The sequence below is a fragment of the Mus musculus genome, chromosome 15 (assembly GCF_000001635.26).
Source record: "Mus musculus strain C57BL/6J chromosome 15, GRCm38.p6 C57BL/6J".
NCBI lineage: Eukaryota > Metazoa > Chordata > Mammalia > Rodentia > Muridae > Mus > Mus musculus.
The window spans coordinates 28,834,026-28,858,709 of record NC_000081.6 but is presented as its reverse complement, the minus strand read 5'-3'; positions in this window follow the sequence as shown (position 1 = coordinate 28,858,709).

Below are 24,684 nucleotides of genomic sequence, written 5' to 3'. Positions count from 1 at the left end.
ATGGATCTCCTCACTGGGCTCTTCTGATCCTTTTCCTGAGTAGGAGTGGGGTCATCAGTTCTCTACCTCTCACTGAAGCTCCCTTAGAGTTCAAGGCTTAACTCCTGAAAGTGAAGGGTGGAAGTTAGAATTCTGTAACTGAATTTGACTCCATTGGAAACTGAAAGAAAAAAATATCAACAGTTCCTTCCTGCCTTGTACTGAAAAGTTTTTTTTTTCTTTTTAAGATTAACTTCTTCATGCCTTGCTTTCAATCATTTCACACAGAACACCTCAGGGTAAAAGCTGGTTTGCATTTTAACTAGCGGCCTCCCTAACCTTCTGTCTGTGGCATTTGAGGAACTCTGACTGCAGCTCTCAGAAAGGGCAAGCAGTCAGGGAATGAAGGGCATTTCTTCCTGTGTCTCTTGTTTCAGCCCTCTAGGAGGATGGGATGAAAGCGCTGATTAATTTTGTACCTTTTAAGTTTCTGCAATCCCATGACATATTGGCACTCTTCCCTTTATGATCTCAGCCATGCCCCTGCACTTCCTCTATGCAGTACTGCAGTGGGAAGGCAACCTTTATGCTTTCATAGACTAATATGACTCAAAGTCAAAGCTAGTTGGCAATCAAAGGCGAGGCAGCTTTGGGAAGGAAGATCATGCCAATGGGGTCGCAGTAGGAGTTCTCTGAAGCCTTAAAGTGAAGCATTCCAAACCATGCTTCTTTGCATACCATGTGTTACTGAACTCTGCTATTTCTTCCATTACATTGCAGTTCTCCGTAGGCTTTGTGTACAGCCATTCACCATGTTCACAGACCTGACATTCAGATCATTGCTCACAGCTCTAGCTTTTATTCTAATTTTAGTTGAGCTCAATTTCCTTAAAGGGTTGCTTGCTGACTGTTACATGTATTATATATCTGGAGGTGATTACCCATAACAACTATTCTTGATTAAGAATGGTGGCATCAAGTTTAGGTATGGTCATCAGATTCTTTCTCTATAGGGGCTGCTACTCCTTACTTGGGGCTTGCTTGTTTTTCAACTCATCTGCTTTATCTCCTTCCATTTTGACACAAAGCTACAGCTTTCCATACTGCTTTCCTTAGTCCTGTGCTACCTATGAATTTTTTTTAGCATTTCCAGACTCTTTCCTTGGGAGAATGGTTGGGAGAATTGTAGGTCGAGGAAGGATGGTAGGGGCACAGCCTAGAAGTTGGAGGTGACTCCACACTTAAGTCCTGGCACTGTTGAAGACCTTGATTGTTGTTTCATTTTCATTTCATATAAGAAAGGGGTTTTGTTGAGACAAGTTTAGCAGCATATCAGCCTTACACAGCTGGAATCTGACACCACTGTCCTCATGCTACACTGTGAAAGACTGTGAGGGCCTCAGATCTCTAGATGAAGCTCACAGTTACAAAAGTACCATGGAGGACCCAGCTGCTGTTCCATTGCTCCACCATTCTGATCATAATGGATTTTAGCCCTATGCCCATAGTGTGCATTACCTAAAGGAGGTGTAATATACATAACCTCTTAAGCATGGGATTGAAGGGCTGGTTGCTGGGTTAGAAGATCAAAGGTTCTTTTGGGGCCTTCAGCTTTCAAATCTTATTAATTTAAATAATTAAAATAAATAATACAAAGTACTGGTGCTTCCTTTCTTGTGTTCTAAGAAAGAAAATAACTATCCAAACTGTTTTTATTTTACAAGTCTCATGGACTTCTACAAATACAGTGTCAAAAGAAAATTAACCCTCACCGTCCACAAAGGAATGACTGGCAGAAAATTTTCTCTGCTCCTTCTCTATCAGTAATGTATCATACATTAATTTTGCTTCAATGTTTTTTGAACTGGATACTGAAAATAGCAAAGAGATACTGAAAATAGCAAACCTGTTACAGTTGTCAGGAGAGGGGTGGTTACTGGTACAGGAGATGGAAAGTTTTGTCTCTCTCACATTTTGTAAAGGTCTGATTGTAAAGTTCTTCAAAAATATCAGGACTTAACTGTGGAGTTGCTTTCTACTTAGGTCCCTAGAAGGCCACACTCACAAAAACCTTATCTTGGAAAGCAGACATCAACCTTTAAGCAATACATGCTTATCTCTTGGCTTTGATGGTTTCTACCCCTTTTGCACCACAGACTGGTTTAAGGAAGTATGTTTGGCCTGCTCTGTGCTCAGACTGTGGATTTAAATAGAATCGAGTTTGAATCTTCACAAATGAACATTCAACAAGGCTGAACTTATGTTTCCTATGTAGTGCATAGGTACTTAGAGAAATTTCAACGTAAATCAAAAATAACTCTGATTGACATTTTTGCCTGAAATCCTCTTCCCATACCTCAGGCTTGTCACAAAAGCCCATTCTACACATATTCACTTGAGAGTGTGCAGAAATGGGAAATAATATAAATAAAGCAAGTTCTACAATTTTAGCCTAATAATGAAAAGTTTACCTTCCTGAAAGTTTACAATGATATTTTCTTGAGAAACACTCAATATAGCTTTATGAAAGGCAGGCCTTCAAGGAGCATGTAGTGGCTTGCAGGATGACTTACCACAATATTTTATTCAACTATTTTGAAGAAACAGATTTGAAACCATAGCTATAGTCTTCACTTTGAATGTGGATATTTTACATTTCAAAAGAGAATTAGTTTGTATCTGGCGATGAATTATTCAGATGTTTATGCTTAGCACTGCTAAATCTTCTTTTGGAGTATGACAAGATTTTAAGAACTCACATTGCATATTATCCTTAATATGAGAATCAAATGTACTTGTATTTCTTTAACCATTTTAAAGCTGTTTCTGGCTAATAATAATAATGATCATAATAATAATAGTGATAATATTAATAAAATCTTATTTTTCTCTGACATTCACACAGTTCTGCAATTCAGGTTAAATTGTTTTCTGTGATAAAGTTTCATTAGGCTGCTGCTGCTATTCTTTTTCTTCCTTCTGCTTGTCTACTTTCTCTGCCTTCTTCTCTTCCTCCTTCTCCTCCTCCTCCTCCTTCGCTATTCCTCCTCTTTGCTCCCTTCCCCCTCTCCTTTATTCTCTTTTGCTTTCTTCCTCTAATTTTCATTGTAACCTTGTTGTGACATTTCAACATTTTGGAATAGAGCAACTAGAACTATTGTTTCTCAAAAGAAACATAAAAGATAACAAACTCTATACTACTAGCAGAAGATTTTTGTCAGTACAACATAGTTATGAAGCAAACAAGAGACATTGTCACTCAGATGGACATTGTGTTAAAATGACAAACATACTGAAAGTTTCAGTGCTCCAGTAAAGTGAATAAAGGTTCTTTTCTTCCCTTTCTGATCCTGTAACTCTTGAAGAAGAGCTCTTCATCATGATGCCCTAGAATTCAAGCTAATGAAGTTGACACAATCTCAATTCTTAGAGGCATGCTTCAGTGCAGAGGGAAACAAAGATGTTCTTTGACCTTTGAATCAACAAGAAATTCGCAGCTCAGAAATGTAACACCATATTTCCAGTCTCAATTCACTGATCAGAAAATGAATTTGTGGCTCTATCAGCATCAAAGGAAGAGACTTACCCAATTTTGTACTCAAAAAATCAATGGAAAAAAATACTAAGTATAAATAACTCTGAACAGTTGCGATGTTCTCCATTCTAACCAACATTAATACAATATATTTAACCTTCCTGAGGAACACAATGGAAACATTCTTCATCCAGTCATGACAGGAATCCCTAAGGCTTGAGCCAGTATGGGGAGACACAGAGAGATATACATCAAAGGTGTCCTGGTGTTAAATTATCATGCTGTACCTTGGATCTTGCCTCTTGAAATACTGAATCTTGTCACCTTGATTGGATCTAGAATCAACAAAGAGATAAACTTCTGGGCCTATCATGAGGACAACTCCAATAATTCTTAATGAAACCAAAACCAAAACCAAAATAATAATAATAATAATAATAATAATAATAATAATAATAATAATAAAGCCCTGCTCCTAAGAGCAGAATACAAGAGGAAGGTGTATTTGTCCTGGGCAGGTTTGTTCCCAGGACAAATACACCTTCCTCTTGTCATTTCTTTCATCCTTCTCCCTTGTCCTTTATCTCCTGTCTTTGTCTTCTATGTCATGTCCTTTGTCCCTCTGGAGCAAGTAAATCTCCTTTGTCCTGAGGACTTGGTCTTGTGGTGTCTTGAAACAATACAAGGGTTCCTATAAAAATATTTGGAATATTATCACTTACTGGTCAGAAAGCACGTAGTAAATTTTGTGCTTTGGTTCTATTGTTTATGTTCATCTTCAGTATTCTGACTAATACACTATCCTGACATCTATGTTGTCCATCTAAACGGCTGACTTGCTGTCAAGGCTCCATGGGGGCTACCAGGAGAATAATAGAAAACTAGAAGGAAAAAACATACTTACAACTTGTTTTTGATTCAATGAAAATCAGTTCCTTAATTCCTCCTTAATATATCAGTCTCAATTATTCTAGAAAGAGCAGCTGCTTTCAGTTTAGAATTTTTCTACATTCCCAAAAGAGCTTTATTCCATTCTTTTAGAGCCACAACTCCAGCCTCCTGCAATCAGCTCCAGGTTTGCATGAAGTTTCCAGAGAACTCCAAATTCACCGGCCACAGGGCATACACCTCAAGCAGGGTAGAGATTCTAACATTTCTTCCAATTTCCAAAGAATAAGATTTAAATTTCTTTTTTCTAGAGATACTCTTTGTACAATTTAACCTGCTACTTTTGCCTTCTCAATTCCATAACACCACATTAAATGTATTTCCATAAAATTATCTGTTAAAAATCACTGTTGTGGGTTGGGTCATGTTTTATATTTTTATCATACTTTTGGTTATAACCAGCACCACTTAACCAAAGTTTTATGAACACAAAGACACAAAGTGGATGACAATACCACTATGTGATAAAGGGCTTGTCTCACATACACAAGGGCCTGATTTCAATCCCACTAAACATAAAACATTAAGAAACAAGGAAAGGAAGAAACGGAAGACAGGAGGGAAGGATGTAGGAAAAGAAGAAGGGAGGGATGGAGGGAGGAAGGGAGGGAGAGAGAGGGGGAAGTAGGGAAAGAAGAAGGAAGAAATCAGTTGTAAGTCCCAACCCCTCCTGTAAAAATCTATGGAGTAGGAATAGATTGCTTTCAATAAATGCTTCTATTTAGTCAGTATTAAGGAAGAACATGGTAACCTAGGCAGCTGAGTTCCTGATCCCTTTAGAGTGATCCTCTGGTCATTGTTTGCTTTGATGCTCTTTCTGATGTCCAAAAGTCTTAATTAGCCATTCTCCATGTGATCATGTATTTGGAGACTGTATTTAGAATGCTCTTTTTCTGCTTGTCTGACACTCTTGAGAAATGGATCCCTAGAGAGAATTAAATATGCAATCAATATTTTGAAAACGGTTCCTGTGAGAAGAAAGGAGAAAAGTTATTATATAGGGAACTGTAGAGGCTTTAAAACACAAATGAGATCTGAGGCCATAGTAGAGAGAGATAGAGAAAGAGGTGAGAAGAAAGAGAAGGATTGAAGCATCTTAAGAGGCAAGGCTAATTTCTCTAGCTCTGATCATCCACTTCTGTGTTTGCTAGGCCCCAGCATAGTCTCACAATTACCCAAGGAGCTAAAGGGAACTGCAACCCTATAGGTGGAACAACAATATGAACTAACCAGTACCCCCGGGAGCTCTTGTCTTTAGCTGCATATGTATCAAAAGATGGCCTAGTCGGCCATCACTGCAAAGAGAGGCCCATTGGACTTGCAAACTTTATATGCCCCAGTACAGGGGAACGCCAGGGCCAAAAAGGGGGAGTGGGTGGGTAGGGGATTGGGGGGGTGGGTGGGTATGGGGGACCTTTGGGATAGCATTGAAAATGTAAACGAGGAAAATTCCTAATTAAAAAAAAAAAAGAGGCAAGGCAATTATAAGGACATACTGGAAAGGAAGTCTGTGATGACTTCAGCCATAGTTGCCTGCCGCCAGGATTGCTCACCAGGAGGCTATGCCTTAGTAATCCTAAATGTCCAGTCACTACCTGGGAAAATCCATCTGAGAATGTGGGTTCCTTCTTCCACAAGCATCAGCTGAGCTGAGATGCTCATCCTGTGTGCTGTGTACTTGTCAACATAATACCACATATTCAAGGTGTCATTTTGGGATGGCATTATTCCTTTTAATATAAAAATATAAAACAAATTCTTAGTGTGTCAAACATTTAAACTTAAACTAGGGTTTTACTTTTACTATGAATATTTCTTTCTTAATTTCCATGTATTAATTCAACTGGTAGCCTGTCCTCAGATCCTCATGTAACCATTTTTTTGTTTCTTTGGTTTTTTGGTTTGTTTAATCAAAAGTCTTTTAACTCTCCTTCCCTGAACATAATTGCTAGTAACTGAGTCTGTATTATTTCACACTCAACTCTTTCTCCTTTGTTATCTTGTCCAATTGTAAGGATTAAAAACATTTGAACTAAACTATTCGAAGAAAGAACATTGGATTTGAAAGCTTTTCTGTTAATTTTATTGTTGCTTCTAAGCAGAAGTTTAATCTGATTTTGTTGTTAAAGTAACTTGCTCGTTTACTGTTAAGGACAGAAAGGAGTTATTTCTTCTAAATCTGTCACTACCTGATTAACTACAGCATCTCTTTCCTTTATTCCTGATTACAGACAACAGGTAATTCTGTTCTTTTGCTCTCAGTGACTTCTCAAATGGAGTGGAAAACACAACTAATAGCATTCTGTTCCCCAAACATTCCCACTAGAGCCACATGTTCATTTTGTACTCAGGTGAACTGCATGTTGATTCTGGCACAGTTCTACCAAATACGTTGCAACTGTTCATAAAGAATTCTTGTTTACAAATAAACAATAATCCATTGTTAATTAAGAATGGTCCTGGACAGTTGTTTAGAGTTGTTCAGAATTTATAAGCTCTAAACAATCACCAAGTGCATGGAAATGTCACTCCTGATATGACCATGATGAGGACCAGCATGAGAATCATTTAGAATATATCAGAACTACTTCCAGTGGTAAAGAATAATAGAGGTATAAATATTGCATGCATTAAATCTTACACATTTTATCCACTGGAGTCCCCTCTATCATTAAGAAGTCTATTTAACTTTCTGAGCATAATACACCAGATTTCTACAAAACACTAAGACTACCAGGAGTGACAAGAAATTATGCTCACCAAGAGATAAATTTTTGATACCTGCATCCAGGCGAATATGAGCAGGGTCACAGAGTCTTCTTTAGTTGCTTCCTTAATGTAATTGTCATGTAAAGACATGGCATGATGGACATGGAAGAACACTGTTTTTGTCTCACTGTAAATAGATGTTGTGTTGATCATTTATTCACCAGCATATCCTTTGCTGATTTACCACTTTGTAAGCAGAACACAAATGTATCTAGTCTACCCTAAAACATAAGGAAGGAAAGTACTAAAATAATTTCATCCCACTGTGGAATGTTAAGATAGAAGTTTCTGACCTTTCTCTGTACCTACAGGTATGTAGTACCCAGATTATATAGCCTCATTCACATCTGCAACATATGAGCTGGGAAGCCTAGGTCCAACCCGTGTATTATCTTTGATTCAGACTCTGAGAACCCCAAGGGTCCACTTTAGTTGACTCTGTTGGTTTTCCTGTGGAGTTACTATCCCCTTCAGAGCCTTCAGTCCTTCCTTCTATTCTTCCACAAGAGTCCCCAAATTCCATCCACTGCTTGTCTGTGGGTGTCTGTATCTGTATGAGGCAGCTGCTGGGTGGAGCCTCTCAGAGAATAGCATGCTCCTCTCTGCATGTTATTAGTAACGTCAGTGATTGGTGCTTGCCCATGGGATGAGTCTCAAGTTGTGCTGGTTATTGGTTGGCCATTCCCTCAGTCTCTTCTCCCTCCCCCATGCCTGCATTATTTGTAGACAGGATAAATTTTCAGCTGAAAGTTTTGTGGCTACATTGGTGTCTCTATAGCTCCACTAGGGTTCCTCTCTAGCCTTCTGTTTGGTGAACTTTAGACTTGCTAGTTCCCCATAGTCACATCATGCATGGCAACTTGCCAAAATGTAAGCCTCCTTTCAGTAAATGTAGACAAAGACAGACATAGACACAAACAGCCTCAAAGAAACGTATATCATTGGTTCAGTTTCTCTGGTGAATCCTGACTGACATGACCTGGCACCATGATATTTCCCATTTGACCTTGGATTTGCTTATCAAACAAGGTCAGGATCATTGTATGCTTGCCTTGTACTTTTGCTGATTACTGTTACATAAAGGCTTTAGGCCTTCTCTTCTATGACTTCTACTACTACATCGCCATCACATGATGCATTATATTAAAATATGTTTGAGGAAAATCAAAAACATTTTTTTCTGCAAGAAGGGACAAAATTAGCATTCAAATCTGATCTTTGAAAAATTGCTTAAGACTTAAGTACTGGGACAACTGGCTTATTTTAAGATGGATGAAAAATTATATTGATAATAGAATCATTCCAGCTTCCCATGGGATTAGGTGACACCAGCTTTTCTAGAGGCTGTGTGACCTGAATTTCAATCTGTGAGTTCTTTTTGGCTTCTCAGAATAGATGGAGGTGCCCCTACTCTCCTTGGATTCCACTAAAATTAGGAGCAATAATCTACATTGCTAAATTCATTAACAATTTTGAATTTTCAACTTGTAATGTTCATTATTCATTTCTGAGATATGGATTTCAGACTTAGAATTGAGCTCTCTTTATTATAACCAAATAGATAATGCACACAGAACTTTTATAGTTACACAGATTACTTATTTTGAATAATCATCCAAATTACAGTCAAACTAATTTGCAAAAGTCAAGGTATATTTAATTTGGAGTCGTTTATTAATTAAGCAACTAGAAGATAAATTACAAGAGTACAAATAGTAAAGGGAAAACTATTCAAACAGAAATCTCATTCATATTTTTGACTTAAATAATAAGGAAAATGTCTAGATTACTGAAAAGTTAAGAGGAAGGCACATTTTCCATTTATCACTGATCCTGTGCATGAGCAATATCCAGAAGGAAAATGAGTACATCTATGATAATACATGATCCTGTACTGGGACAGCTGTTATGCCTTTTGTAGTTTACATTATAGTTCACACCTGATAGATTTTCCTGTGACTTTCAAGAAATTTATAGTGACATATAATCCAAATATAAGATTTTATTTTTTATTAATTATAGGATTTTCCTTTATCCTTCTTTCCTACTAACCTTAATGGCCAACGATCCATCCACTGCCTTAGTTTTCCCCTTCTCAGGATGTCATACTCTATGATCCTCACAGAGTTTTGCCATGTTGGGTTCCATGTTTTTAGTATTATGCATTCATGTTTGTCCATGTTTCCTATTACTGCAATTTTTGTAAGGCAGAGAAATTTTCTGTAGTCTTCATATCTCAATCTATGTTTAAAATGAAATTAATGCAAATGTGGCTATTTGTATACTACACTTAACACTTGAACAACACAGGACTAGGGACCTCAGTTGCTTTGTACCATTGAAATTCAAATTAGCATTGGAGACTTAAAAAACTTAATTACTACTTGTGAAGTATGGACTGCAAGCTTTACCAGTGAAATAAATCAATTAATACCTATTCATATGTTGTATATATTATATAAGATAGATGAGACACCCAAACAACAGTTTAGGGCACTTTTTCACAGGTTTATAATTTGTTGGCTAAAGAAGCTACTCACATAGTGGTGATGGTTTCATCCCATGTTCTCAGCAGATGCTTACAACACTTGATCTTTCTACAACAGCAAGAAAAGACATAGTGTGTATAGTGGGTACTATAGTTTATCAATAAATATGTTATTTAATGTTAGAACCTTATGTTTGCTTATTGTATCATTTTAGTCTATGTCTATAAATTTTGGTAAATTTATTTTAAATATTTATATTATAAAATGAGTTTATGATTTATAACATGAATCTTACAACATTTATACTTAATGGTATAATATATTATTATATATATGTGTGTGTTTGTGCATATATATATATATATACATACATATAGATATATATGATATATTACCTTTCTAACTTTATTTTGACTGTGGAGCAACATAACTGAAAAAAAAAAAAAAAAAAAAAAAAAAAAAACAAAATCTTCTGCATATGGGCAGACCTGGATAGTTCACGCTGGTCATACTCAAACTGTCAACTGAAATTGTTTTTAGTAAGTCAGAACATGTTTATTGGCATTGAGCCATAAAAGGATAGGGAGTAAATTTACAGCAGGAGGGATGTATAACTCACAAATAAAATGAAGATGGGACACAGGGTGCTAGTATGATAAGCATGTCCTGTGGTATTGGAGTACGGTGCTGCTGAGGTAGAGGTATGGATTAGGATTCTCTTTTAGTAATAATCCCATGCTTTCATGTGCTACATAATGTAGTGTAGCAATCATTTTCATAGCACTTACGTGCCATTACGTATTCTCGGTCATTTAGAAATGGGACAAAGTACGCAGGATGTGTATGGGCAGATGAAAACGCTATGTGATTTTTTTTTTATCACATAGGGCATGTTTGTCAGCTTCTCTTCACTGTGACAAATACCCAGAAAAGCAACTTAAAAGGTAGAAGGAACTGTTTTGTTTCATGCTTTCAGTTGTAGGCTTTGGGTATATATATAAAAAAAAAGTAGAATATCAGAGAGAGAAGTGGTCGTTGAGGTTGTTCCCCTGTCACTGCCAGAGAGCAGAGAGGACCCATGAAAAAAATATATTGTTCAAGGACATCCAAAATGTGCACTCCTTTAGCTATGCCCAACCTCAGAAAGATTCTATGCTTCAATTGTATCACCACATTATAAATCTAGGTGGATCCATGCATTCCCTCAACGCTAGCGTCTTTCAACTAGTCCTAACACACAACCATTTGGGAGACACTGTGTATCTAAACACAGCAAGGTACCTTAAGCATTTGTGGATGGTGGCATTTATTATGGAAGAGGTACTAGAACCAGTGTCCTGAGGATAGGGACTGACATTTCTGTTGTATCAGAAACCCGCTGAATTTCAGTGTTGCAAACATTGAGATAATTTCTTCTAACATTTTTGGAGATGAAAATTTTGCTGACAATCTTATAACTAGGAAACTCTTAGTCTTTTTGCATAATACACTTATTTTGATATTGTGAATGGTTTTCTTAAAATTTCGTTTTACCTGTCCTGTGTTTTTAATACCAGAGTTTGAATTCATGACTCGGGCCCTCATTCAGGGGCAAAAATTTACCAGGTAACTATATTAATGAGCCATGGCCCTGCTCCAAATTTATCATTCTATTTATTTTCAGGGATATATATGTATATGCTTATCTATGATTTACCCTAAAGTTTAAAAAATTTTGAAACTTTTAGAACTTTCTATTTCTTCCAACAACAACAACAACAACAACAACAACAATAATAATAATAACTCTTCAAAATCTGTGAATGGTGTATGTTTTCATAGACGTAAATGTATACATAACTGTGTATATATGTACACTTTTTCCCTAGCAGAATCTTTTTATTTTATTTTTATTTTTTTAATTAATTTAGTGTTTACACTCCATATTTTATTCCGCCCCCCCCCCCCTCTGATCCACCCTCTGACTGTTCCACATCCTATACCTCCTCCCTACCCCACCCCTGTCTCCACAAGGATGTCTCCACCTGCCACTCCACCTGACCTCTAAACTCCCTGGGGCCTCCAGTCTCTTGAGGGTTAGGTGCATCATCTCTGAATGAACACAGACCCAGATGTCCTCTGCTGTATGTGTGTTGGGGGCCTTGTATCAGCTGGTGCATGCTGTTTGGTGGTCCAGTGTTTGAGAGATCTTGGGTGTCCAGATTAATTGAGACTGCGGTCCTACAGAATCTCCCTTCTCCTCAGTTTGTTTAGCCTTCCCTAATTCAACAGCAGGGGTCAGCTGCTTCTGTCCATTGGTTGGGTGCAAATATCTACATCTGACTCTTTCAGCTGCTTGTTGGGTCTTTTAGAGGGCAGTCATGCTAGGTTCCTTTTTATGAGCACTCCATAGCCTCAGTGTTAGGCCTTGGGACCTGCCCTTGAGCTGTCTGTCACTGGACCTTCTTTTCCTCAGGCTCCTCTCCATATATATGGTTTGATACTTCATTGTCCAGGCTGCAAACATGGCAGTATACAGCCAGACATGGAGACATGGTGCTTGAGAGAGAGATGTGAGTTCTACACCTTGATCTGCAGGCAGCAGAAGGAGACTGTGTGTCACAATAGGAATAGCTTGAGCATAGGAGACCTCAAAGCCTGCCCCTACAGTAACAGCCTTGCTCCAATAAGACAACACCTCTCCTAATAGTGCCATTCTCTATGGACTAAGCTTTCAAACACATGAGTTAGTGGGAACCATTCCTGGTCAAACCACTACAATGGTTAAAGATAAAAAGAGGATATTTTAACACACATCTTGACCTTAATGTTAACATGAGCATCTCTGTGTACTAGTAGCTATATAAAGATGCTGCTCAGATGCTACGGGCATTAGAAATGTAATAGGTCAGCAGCAGCCAGTGCCACCTTCTTGACAGCTAGAGAGTAAGAATCTCTTTGGATCAGGAGGTCAGTCTCTTAGGGCTACAAAACAAAAGCATGCCAAGGCTATAGTATGTGAAAGAGACTACATCAGAAAACCCCATATTTAATATAGACTGCTCTCTGACTACGTAGTGAAACTATGTGCTTGGTTATATCAAATGGCAAAACCCTCAGTTATTCTACATAGAAGTTAGTGTAAGACAGGTAAGTAAACAATACTACAGTTGGAAAATATATCCATTTAATATAAATTTTGCTAAGTTGATATACTCTAAGCTGAGCAAAAATCTATTATAAAAGTGAATAAGAATCTGTTAGGAGAAAAGTGTGCATATATACAGATATATGTATACATTTACATTTATGAAATCATACACCATTCACAGATTTTGAAGAGATAGCGTAAGCCAATTAAATGTTTCCCTTTAAAAGAGTTGTCTTGGTCATGGTGTAAAACTAAGCTTTATTCTCCTGTTTTAATTGTTCTCTAAAAGGTTTACTGCCTCAATATGCTAATTTGGCCTCCATACAATCTAAGTAAGGCCTAGAAAATTTTCAACCCTCTGAAACTTACTGCTGAATAAGATCATACTTTCTTGTTCTTTCGGACCTCTCTAACTAGCTCATTTAACTCAGCTGTTCTAGCTCAAAACTCCTCTTCATGATGACTGATGCAACCTGGCTTCTCTCAGATTCTCAATGACTTGTTCTGCTTGGCCTCCAACTAACTCTGGAAATATGTTCTGATCTTCTGAGTCTTCCTCATTCTCTCTGGCTCATTCTGCCCTCACTCCTGTCTAGCTTGTTTTCTTTCTGCAGCCTGTTTGTGTATAACTGTTCCAGTAAAAGTGCCTCTTTCTCTGTGCTCGCTAAAGTAGCTTCTCTTTCCCATCTCTTTTCTCCTGAGAGTTGGGCATATCCTTTACTGTCAAATCTTTCTCTGATTTTTCACTTTGTCTACCACTCAATTAGACATCACTTTTAAACATGGGTGTTTTCATTTTACAAACTAACTTTACCTTCATTGTTTGTAATTAAAGGTGTGTACTAAGGACATGTCTGCATATGTACTCAGTGATAAGTGGATATTAGCCCAAAACCTAGGATACCCAAGATATAAGATACAATTTCATAAACACATGAAACTCAAGAAAAATGAAGACTGAATTGTAGACACTATGCCCCTCCTTAGAAGTGGGAACAAAACACCCTTGGAAGGAGTTACAGAGACAAAGTTTGGAGCTGAGATGAAAGGATGGACCATGTAGAGACTGCCATATCCAGGGATCCACCCCATAATCAGCATCCAAACGCTGACACCATTGCATACACTAGCAAGATTTTATCGAAAGGACCCAGATGTAGCTGTCTCATGTGAGACTATGCCGGGGCCTAGCAAACACAGAAGTGGATGCTCACAGTCAGCTAATGGATGGATCACAGGGCTCCCAATGGAGGAGCTAGAGAAAGTAGCCAAGGAGCTAAAGGGATCTGCAACCCTATAGGTGGAACAACATTATGAACTAACCAGTACCCCGGAGCTCTTGACTCTAGCTGCATATGTATCAAAAGATGGCCTAGTCGGCCATCACTGGAAAGAGAGGCCCATTGGACATGCAAAATTTATATGCCCCAGTACAGGGGAACGCCAGGGCCAAAAAGGGGGAGTGGGTGGGTAGGGGAGTGGGGGTGGGTGGGTATGGGGGACTTTTGGTATAGCATTGGAAATGTAAATGAGCTAAATACCTAATAAAAATTAAAAAAAATATGTAAGGGCTGAGCCACACAACTTGAAACAGATTTTATTCAGTAAAGAACAGAATCTTGTGGTTCACAGTGTGATGTGATCAAATATCCTATAACATCAAGGTGTTTCTTCACAGCAATAAAACCCTAACTAAGACGTCATTGTATATTTGATCAGGGAGATAAACTGTCGAGCACATGCAACCAAAGTTGGTTTGCTTTTGCTCATTATTATGTGTTTCCAGACTTTTCTTGACAGTATACGTCTGTCAAAAGGGGAAATAGAGTGAGTTAAAGTCTTAATCTCAAGGGAAAGTAAGTTGTAGATGTTTCATTTATACACATCCTGGAGAGAGTTCTAATACATATTCATTGGGTTATTTCTGTCTAGAAAGAAGTGTGAACATTCTCTGCAGACAAGATCATCAAGTCAGTGGAGGTGAGATATTAAGATATGGAATCCAACTTGTTCTTACTTCATTAAGTTGAAATATTTCCATATTATTAGTATCTGTCACTCCTCTGTGTAGTATAAATTAACAGTCATTTTCCAGGATGCAGAGGTAATTTTAGGTACTGCTTGATGTTTTGTTTGTAAATCCCTGAGCTGAACATTAGGTTTAAAAATCCTTTCTTTGATACCAATGTGTAGATTCTGCCTTAGTTGCCTTAGTTTTCCATCAGCTAGGAAAATGTGCATAAAATAGCTTTATAAGAAAATAAGCTCTGACAAGAACAGAAAGAAGAAAATAGATCTACTTCAATTTTATTATTTATTTCAACAGTATAAATGTGTGTGTGTGTGTGTGTGTGTGTGTGTGTGTGTGTGTACTGTGTCTATGAATGTATGTGTGTATATGGGAGTCCAGGACCCACTGCACATATGTAGAAGTCAGAAGTCAACTCTTTTGAGTTCTTTATCTCCTTTCACATATGGGTTATAGGTATAAAACACAGGTCTTCAGCCTTGATGGCTGGTGCCCATACCTCCTTAGTCATCTCTCCAGCCTCTCCCTTTAAGCTTAGAAAGTGATGTTTCAGACAATATTTCCCAGTTGTAATGTGGGTAATTCTATTTATTTTTCCTCAGTTATTCAGATTTAAGTTCTTTTTTTTTTTTTCGAGGCAGAGTTTCTCTGTATATTCCTGGATATTCTGGAACTCACTCTGTAGACCAGGCTAGCCTTGAACTTAGAAATCTGCCTGCCTCTGCCTCCTGAGTGCTGGTATTAAAGGCATTTAAATTCTAAAAGATAGAATTTTTTTTCATTTTATACTACTCTAGTAGGATAGCACAGACAAATTGCTCATAGCTCTGTAGGCTGAGAAATCTGTCAGCAGTATATGGATGGCCTCAGTGTATGGTGAGTGTTGCACTTTAGATCTCTTTCTCAAGGAGTCCTTGAAGAGGAGATTGTGTTCTTACCTGGAAGAAGGAGGAGAGAAGAAGGGATTATGTGTCTCCTGTTAAGCTTGTTAATAAGGTGCATAATCTTGAGATTCAGCCGCTTCCTATGTGTAAGTCTTTTTAACTTTGCATTGAGAAATAAAATTCAACATGAATGGAGAAAAAGGTAGACAAAATATGCAGTGCATTGAAATAACATATTTGAATAGCTAATAGTATTATTATTGCAATTTTCAAATACCTAGTATCTATAAGTGGATCAAGAACAAGTTACTGTCTGTTGAATGAGTCATTAATTTCAAACTAGACTAGGTATTGGAATGGAAATTAGTGAATTACCCTTTTAAAATCAACCAATTTACTGGAACTCTGAGACCATTTTATGCACGAGGTTTGTAACCTCCTAGCCATTGGCTATCAATGCCCTATATAGCTAATCCCACTGTTCGCTATTATAATCTTGCCTTATTGGTCCTATAAATACATAAATCACACTAGGAGAACTTAAATAGACAGGAGTGTCTCTATTTTTAAATATTTTAATATATTAAACAGCAAAATGAAAGTACAAATAATATTCTGTAAAACCAAAATAGGAGAAACTTAGGACACTAGGTTGAGCTTATGAATAAATAGTGACAGCTGATCAGGGTAAGTCAATAGGAAAAGTTCAGCAAACTGAGTGATGTATGAGTTTGTGACTACATTTGATGGAACACAGGGCCCCTAATGAAGGAGCTAGAGAAAGTACCCAAGGAGCTAAAAAGGGGTCTGCAACCCTATAGGAGGAACAACAATATGAACTAACTAGTACACCCCCCCAGATCTGTGTCTCTAGTTGCATATGTAGCAGAGAATGTATATATGCATATACATATACATAGTAGTCGGCCATCAATGAGACGAGAGGCCCTTGGTATTGCGAAGATCATATGCCCCAATAGAGAAGAATGCCAGGACCAGGAAGTGGGAGTGGGTGGGTTGGGTAGCAGGGAGGGGGGAGGATATAGGGGACTTTGGGGATAACATTTGAAATGTAAATGAAGAAAATATCTAATAAAAAATGTGTTAATAAAAGAAAAATCTGTCCTTAGGTTTTCCACATTTACTAATGGAAGATCAAGGCCTTGATTAATATTAAGCCTGTTCAAGCATTAGTCTGTAAGAGACTTGAATTCAGGCCCTGTGGTCCATTCTTCAGCTGCATTGGTCACAGCTGCTCATACTAGTCTGTGAGAACTGCTTTGTATGACCTGTGCTCCCCATCAATAAAGGCTGGAATGAAGCTAAGCCCTGCTTGATTGAGGGCTCTCTATAGATCAGTCTTCTCCAGCTTCTGTGGGAAAAAAAAACAAAAAACAAAAACACCTCACAAACAGAAGCATCAACTGTCAAAGATTATTTGATTCATAGATGTAGAAATGGAACCTATAAGATTCAGGTCATGGGCTGAAGAGTTGGCTCAGAATTTAAGAGCACTGACTTGTATTCTAGAGGTCCTGAGTTCAATTCCCAGCAATCACCTGGTAGCTCACAACCATCTGTAATGGATCTGATGTCCTCTTCTGGTGTGACTGAAGACAGTGACAGTGTACTCATCATTACAGAGAGAGAGAGAGAGAGAGAGAGAGAGAGAGAGAGAGAGAGAGAGAGAGAGAGAGAGAGAAGAGAGAGAGATTCAGGTCATTGCAGTTTGGTTTCCCATGAGGCCTCTTTGATGGATTTGATGCCATAATGTCATATCCTCAAAGGACCTTTCTTCTGTGAATTGAATCATCTCTGATACTTTTCTCATGAAAACATAGATTTCACTAGATTGGGACCCAAATCTTATGACTTCATTTAAACTTAGTATGTTTTAGAGGTCATGTCTCTGAATTCAATCACATACAGGGCTAAGATTTCCAAAGTATGAATTTAGAAAGGGTGATATAAATTAGATCATAAAACTATGATATTGTAAAGTCACTGCAAGGGTTAGGCAGGCTATCTCAGTGTATGGATCATTTGTTCTGCAACCATGAGGACCTGAGTTTAAATTCTCAGAAAACATATAGGAAGCCAGACATTGCTATACATGCCTGTAACCCCAGCATTAGGGTCAGGGTTAGGAGAGGCAGAGACAGATGACTGCTAGAAACTTTCTGGCCAGCCAACCAGTTCACCTTCAGGTTCAGTGAGAAGCCTTGTCTCAAGGCAATAAAGACAGAAAGCAATAGAGGAAGATACCTAATGCTCTCCTCTGGTTTAAACATGCGTACACTCTACACACTAGCTCATGCATTTGCATATTCACATGATTGCTCAAGACCAGACACACCATACACACACACACACACACACACACACACACACACACACACACACACCCTTTACAAACACTGCACATAGAACACATACAAAAATACAGGCAATGTTGCAAACTCAGACCTCTGGCCTGTTTCTAGTATCTTTCACTCCCTTGGTCACTGAACAAAGTTCTCTTTTGTAAATCATATTATTTAATTGCTGGTAGTAAAAATTATGGCCCCAGCATTGAACTCTTGCTGAGATACACAAGTTCTAAAGCCATATTCATATCTATCATCTTAATTCAACATTAAGCAGGAATCTGAAATACAATACATTTTAGAAACTATCCATTTCCCTTCAGGCATGCCACCAAAATTTCTCCATCTCAAGGAGTCCTTGATCATTCACTTAAGTATCTTCTTTACACTTTCATGTTTCTTGTTCCCTCACATCCCTAATCTATATTAGCAGCAAATCTTCTTAATTATACTTTCAATACTATTTCTTAAATCTTACCTGAGGCCATAGGGAAAGAGGTTTGATACTGATGCTGTATTTTGGATCTAAAAAAAAAAAAAAAATCCCTTAAGTCCCATAGGTTAAAGAAATGGTTTCAAGCCTATTCTGATACTGGAAGGATCCTTTAGAGGTGAGGTATGTTGGAAGGAAATTAGCATTAGAGGCATGTCCTTGCCAAGGACACCAGAGTCCTGATCTTATTTTTGCTTTTCCATTCACTGTGAGTAAAACAGGCTTTCTGTCCCATGTGTCAAAATGTGTTTTTTTTTTTTTCTTTTTCCTCTTTGGGTGAAACCCGGGCATAGGATGTTAATGGTGCATAGGAATGTCTGCTGCAATTCCTCCAAGAAAAATTTCCTTCTCTTTGGGTTAATTATCTCAGATACATTGTTATGATAATGGAAACAATCCATTCTGGTTGTAGAGATTTTAATCATGTGCGTTTGCATAATTGTGTCAACCACTATTTTCTTCTCTTATAAAATAACATCAAAGTATCTAGATCACAGAGTTTGTACAGCATGCACAGTGCATGGTATGTAGTGACCACTTAATAACTGACAAGCATAATGGTACATACACACTATTTAAGAATTTCTCCTAGGAGAGAAATAATAGGTTCTTCATCAGGTCAACCACTTCATCTCCTTTCCCTTGTGTTTCCCACAGGAAACCTTGGTCAGCAGTTAGAAACACTCGAACCTGAAATTACTGAACATAAACTGGGTTTATGTGATGCTTCTGCTCTGATACCTCTGAATCTCTGAGGTTGATACATGCCTCATTTTCACTGAGACAAGGTAGCAACTGACTGTAAAATACATGTGCAGCAGCGAATGAGTCATGAGCACAAATTCAGAACTCATTTGTTGCCAAACTGCACATGCAAGAAACAGATATCCCTGCTTCTCGTCTCTCTATTCTGTTGTCTTCTGGGAAACTTTGACACGGATTTCGTAGGAACTGGGTTGTGAAATCAGACACCTCATCAGATACAGTGAAATAGCTGTGTCTGATAGCTGTAGGAAATCACTATTAGTTTTTCATTTACCTCTGCTCTCCAAACTTTGTACTTAGACCTTTGAACTCACAAAAAGCCTTATGGGTAGAGATTCTTTATGAATACTAAGGCGTATGGAGTTAGTAAAAAAAACCAAGGATACCAATTTTAACTGTGAAGTTGTATAAACAGAAATGTTAAAAATAAAAATTTGAACTTTTGAGAAATTTGGTCTTGCAATGTTTTTTGCAGGCAGCCACAGCTGCTGTAAGCTCACAAATGCAACATCCCCTCTTGACCTGTAGCCACTGTTTTATAGCAGTCTTCCTTGACTTGTCTCTTAAAATCTTCCCAATTCCTTTTCTGCAATGCACTATTGTCTTTTGGGCATATGATGTGATATGTATGTCAAATTTAGTGCTGAGAAAAGCACACTTGCTCAATTTCTGCCATCTGACTAGCAATGATTCCTTTCCTCTTTTAGGCACATCTACCATGGTGTTTCTACACTGAGAATATGTTCAAAACAATGGAAACAAACATGTACTGAAACTAAAAAGCCAAGGTCTACATTTGTTCTTCTGAGCTATTTTATTACAGAGCAAGAACATGAGTACCCCAGGATCATTCTTTCTTCCCTGTGAAGTGAAACAAGGTGTCCAACTGTGATGCTGTGCCATAATAAAACTATGTAAAATAGGCAAGAGAAGCAATCATTTTCAAAGGAAAAATATTGAGTAGTGTCTGTGTTACTTCCCATTTGGATTTTCCCAGATGTATATGAACAATAACAGATGGTATTTATGATATCTTTTCAGTGTGCAGTCACAGAGGTAGCAGTATTTTAATCTCATTAATTCAAGGAAAAAACTCACTGTAAGGTGGGAGTTGCACTCATCATAACTCTGCAGATGACGAATCTGGGTTTTCCTAGCAAGTAAGCACAAGTCCAAAAAAAACAAGGAAAGAGAAGGACCTATGTGCTGGCCACATTTCTCTGACACTTCAGTATCATGATGAAGCAAACAGGCAACACAGACTGCAGATTAGGGCTCACCATTACAATCTATGTCTCTGTTCTATCAATTACTAGAGGTGTGGATTTTGAATTATCCCCCTACAGTGCACACAAGAACCACAGAACTGTTCTTTTAATAAGGAAATAGATTTATGCACTGTTTTGACTTACGGTGCGTATAAATTGGGCTGTAGTTTCCAAAGAGGTAAATAGCAATGCACACAAAAGGTTTTCGTATCCATCTCTAAATAGATAAGAGAAATGCAGTCCTCAAACTCAAGAAAGCTTGAAAATTTCTCTGCATATCCCAAACAGCTGAATATTTTATAACCAGCTTATAATTTTCAGTTCAAAATCAGTTCTGTAATTATACACTAATGTGAACTTCCCTTTTTTCTCAATAAACAGAGAAGAATGAAGACAGTAGCTCACAGATTAGCTGGACGTTGATTCAGGCATGGAGAGGATTTATTCTACAAGACCATCAGTGAAAAATAATTTAAAACTAACTCTCATTTAAAAAAATAAGCCTCTTTACATATATTAAGATAGCCATAAAATGAAAAGATTTTATTTAGAAATGCACTTCTCTTGCCTGATGTCTATGTTTCTTACCCAGGTTTCACATATTCACAAATGAGCTATGGCCTTCTACTTTATTCTTTGACAAAATTTAGTCTGGAGAAATTAGGAGAGTGTTAAGTAACTTTACATCAGTATCAAAATTACTAAAAAGAGTTACTTCTCTTCTGAATCTACACCAGATTGAAATGAAACAAGTAAAAATGATTACACTCACTAATGCATCTCTACAGTTCTCTATGAAACTGCAATTTTTAAAGAACAAGGATATTGTTTTTGTTTGTTTGCTTGTTCATTTGTTTAAATGTCCACATTCTTGGAAGCTGTCACTGGTTTCAATTCTTTATTTTGTTTGGTTCAATGCACTTCATTACAACTGATGTCCTTCTTTTCTCAACACTTGATTCCATCATTTAATTGATGCTTACTTCTAAACTTCCATCTAAAAATAAGTGCAATTGCGCATACCACAAGATGAATTTATAGTGAAGTATCCAGGTCCAATATGATCAGTCTGTGTTCATTCTTCATGCAGGTTGAACTACCATTACTGAGTTGATATATTTCAAAAAATTTTTCAAAAGGGAAGTTCTCACTATTTTCTTTCTTTTATGGATACGTTTTTGATGTTTTTCATGCACTTATGATAGCTTTTTTTCCATGGAGTTTGAATGTTTAATTTTTTTTTCTAGCAAAAGAATAAAGTAGCCCTAAGTAATGGTTGTCTTGGAATACAGGTGTTTCATTCCTGTATTTCCTAGAGTAGCACTGTCCAACAAAATTTATTTGGACTATGGATCCAAATTCATATAACTTACGTTCATATTATACAGCAATGCAGCCATTTACCATGTAAGGCTATTGAGCCCGTAAAATAGTTCCATATGACAAAGAAATAGAATATTCAACATTGTTTAATTTAATGCAGTTTAACTCTTTTGACTAGAAGCTCTTACACTGAATTGTGTTCGATGAAGAATATTTTCTATTTCATTGTGTCGTTCCTATTCAAAGCATGTCTTAAGTATTATAAAAGTTTTATTAATTGCGAGTTCCTCAGAATCAACCTATCTCCTATATAATCTGTACATGTATTCATTTATTAGGATTTCAGCAAATTATAAAGGAAGTTTTGAGTCAGACAAGGCAGTTGAGTCATGGGGGTTTTGAAAGCCCAGTGTGTAACGGTTTCATAAAATATGAAATATTTTATGGAAATATGAAAATATCATAGACCTCTGAACAAAAAGTGGGTGGTCCCCATCTTCACTCATCTAAAATTTTGCTACTTTAGGAATGCAGAAATCACTACAAACAGTTTTAACCAAACTTCCTCTGCCTAAATTTTATACAGCTTCCTGTCTCCATTCTTATATAAATCAAAACACTGAATACACAGCTCAACAACCCCCTAAAACTTCTTTTCTATTTTTCCCCAAATTGCTAGCAAGATTAGATCATAAATAAATCTAGATTTTCACTAACTCCATAGACATCCAGAAATATTTGATTTAGAAAATGTCTCCACATTCCATCTTTGAGGGCTCCTGATTCTAGGATATAATATCTCATTTATTCGTGTTAATTTAGAATTTAACTTTGCATAGCTTGAATGCCATAGAGACATAGGTTTTCATTTCCTATACAAAGCATTATTCTTTTCAGTAATAGTCACTTACTAACTTGAAATTCATTTGGACATTGGGGATGCAATTTTAAAAGTGTATTTTGAAGTTTTTACTTATTTTTATTCTTCAACAATTTCAGTATATAATATATACTGAATTTTGCTTATCTTTACCCCATAAACATTTCCCCCATTCTTCTTCCTAAGAAATACCACACTACTTTGATGTTCCTTTTTGGCCCTCATAGAGTTTAATTATGACTGCTTACATAACATTAAATAGAAAGATTGTTTACTGCAGAATGGGCAGTTTACCAGTGGCTAAACCACTGAAGAAAAGGATGCCCCTCCATAGCATTCATTTGCTGTCCATATTTTCTTTGTGGGTGATAGGGCCCATGAGGCCTTCCCTAGTTCTTGATGATGTGGACTAAGTGTTCACTCTTTCCAGTGAGGCATCCTCAAACCTGACATGATTGGTTATCCCCATTATGGTCATGGTATTATTGCTCCAGTGGCTATGCCTTGCTAGGGAGATGACTATGGTAATTTGTTGGGTCCACAACTCAGCAGGAGTACTGACGACCATTTTTTTTTCCCCAGCATCTTGCAGAATATCCAACTTTGAAATAGACATGCATGGCAAAAAAAAAAAAAAATATTGTCTTAATTATACATGTTAAAATACATAGTTATTTTTAAAAGATCATTGTACCAAATTGTCTTATATAAGGTAGGTAAAAATGAAAATTCACAGCGAAGAAATGTACTTTTCTATCAGTCTTTCCCCTCATTCAGGAAATAAACCGATACAGGCGGAGAATCTGGGACGAATGCCAGGGTGCCCTGGCTCCCTGTAGAGTCAGCAAACAAGTCATTTTGCTGATTGGGTATAATTTCTGTCATCTTACACTTCTATATGACATTTTAGTTAGAAGTCCAGGGCAAATTTGGCTAATTGATCCTGGTCCAATCATATAATTTGAAATTTTGCATTCATTCATAGTCCATTATATAGTTACTGCAAGCTCACTTTGGCATGGTATTCTGAGATTAGCCATGCTTCCATAGCATATCCTACTTGAGTGTCATAACTGGGTATTTCATACTGAAAATGGTAGCTCAATGAAGAATTGTGTAAAGCTAGATGCTTACTGGTGAGTGATTATAAATTATAATATATACTATATTAGTATTTCAAACTATTATGTGATCTTTCCTTCTTATTTTCTCTTCTATTTTTCTCCCTCATGCTCGGTCACTCACTATTCAGGTAAATATGCCTATTTTCTGTGAGTTTGGTCTTTCATCTAAAATAGGCAAAATTGTTAAAGACAAAGAATATGAAGAAGCCATTGGCGTTAAAAAGTAGATACCATGAAAGTTATTTTTCCAATGTTGTTGCATTAAATGTTTCTCTTTCATACTGTTTCTTAATTTTGACAAATAACAATAATATTCCTTACATAAAATAAATAATAATGGTTTGGGGAGAATGAATGGAATTCCTGAAAACAATGGTCAATCATTACTTTAAATTCATTTTTTTGATAATTGAAGGCATATTTTTATTATACATAGTTGTTCCACAAAACCACTTTTTCGTCAACATTTATTCTTGTTTTTCTTCAAATGCTATCCCAAAAGTCCCCTATACCTTCCCTCTGCCCTGCTCCCCTACCCACCCACTCCTACTTCTTGGCCCTGGCATTCCTCTGTACTGGGCATACAAAGTTTGCAAGACCAAGGGGGCTCTCTTCCCAATGATGACCAGCTGGGCCATCTTCTGCTACATATGCAGCTAGAGACACGGGCTCTGGTGGTACTGGTTAGTTAACATTGTTGTT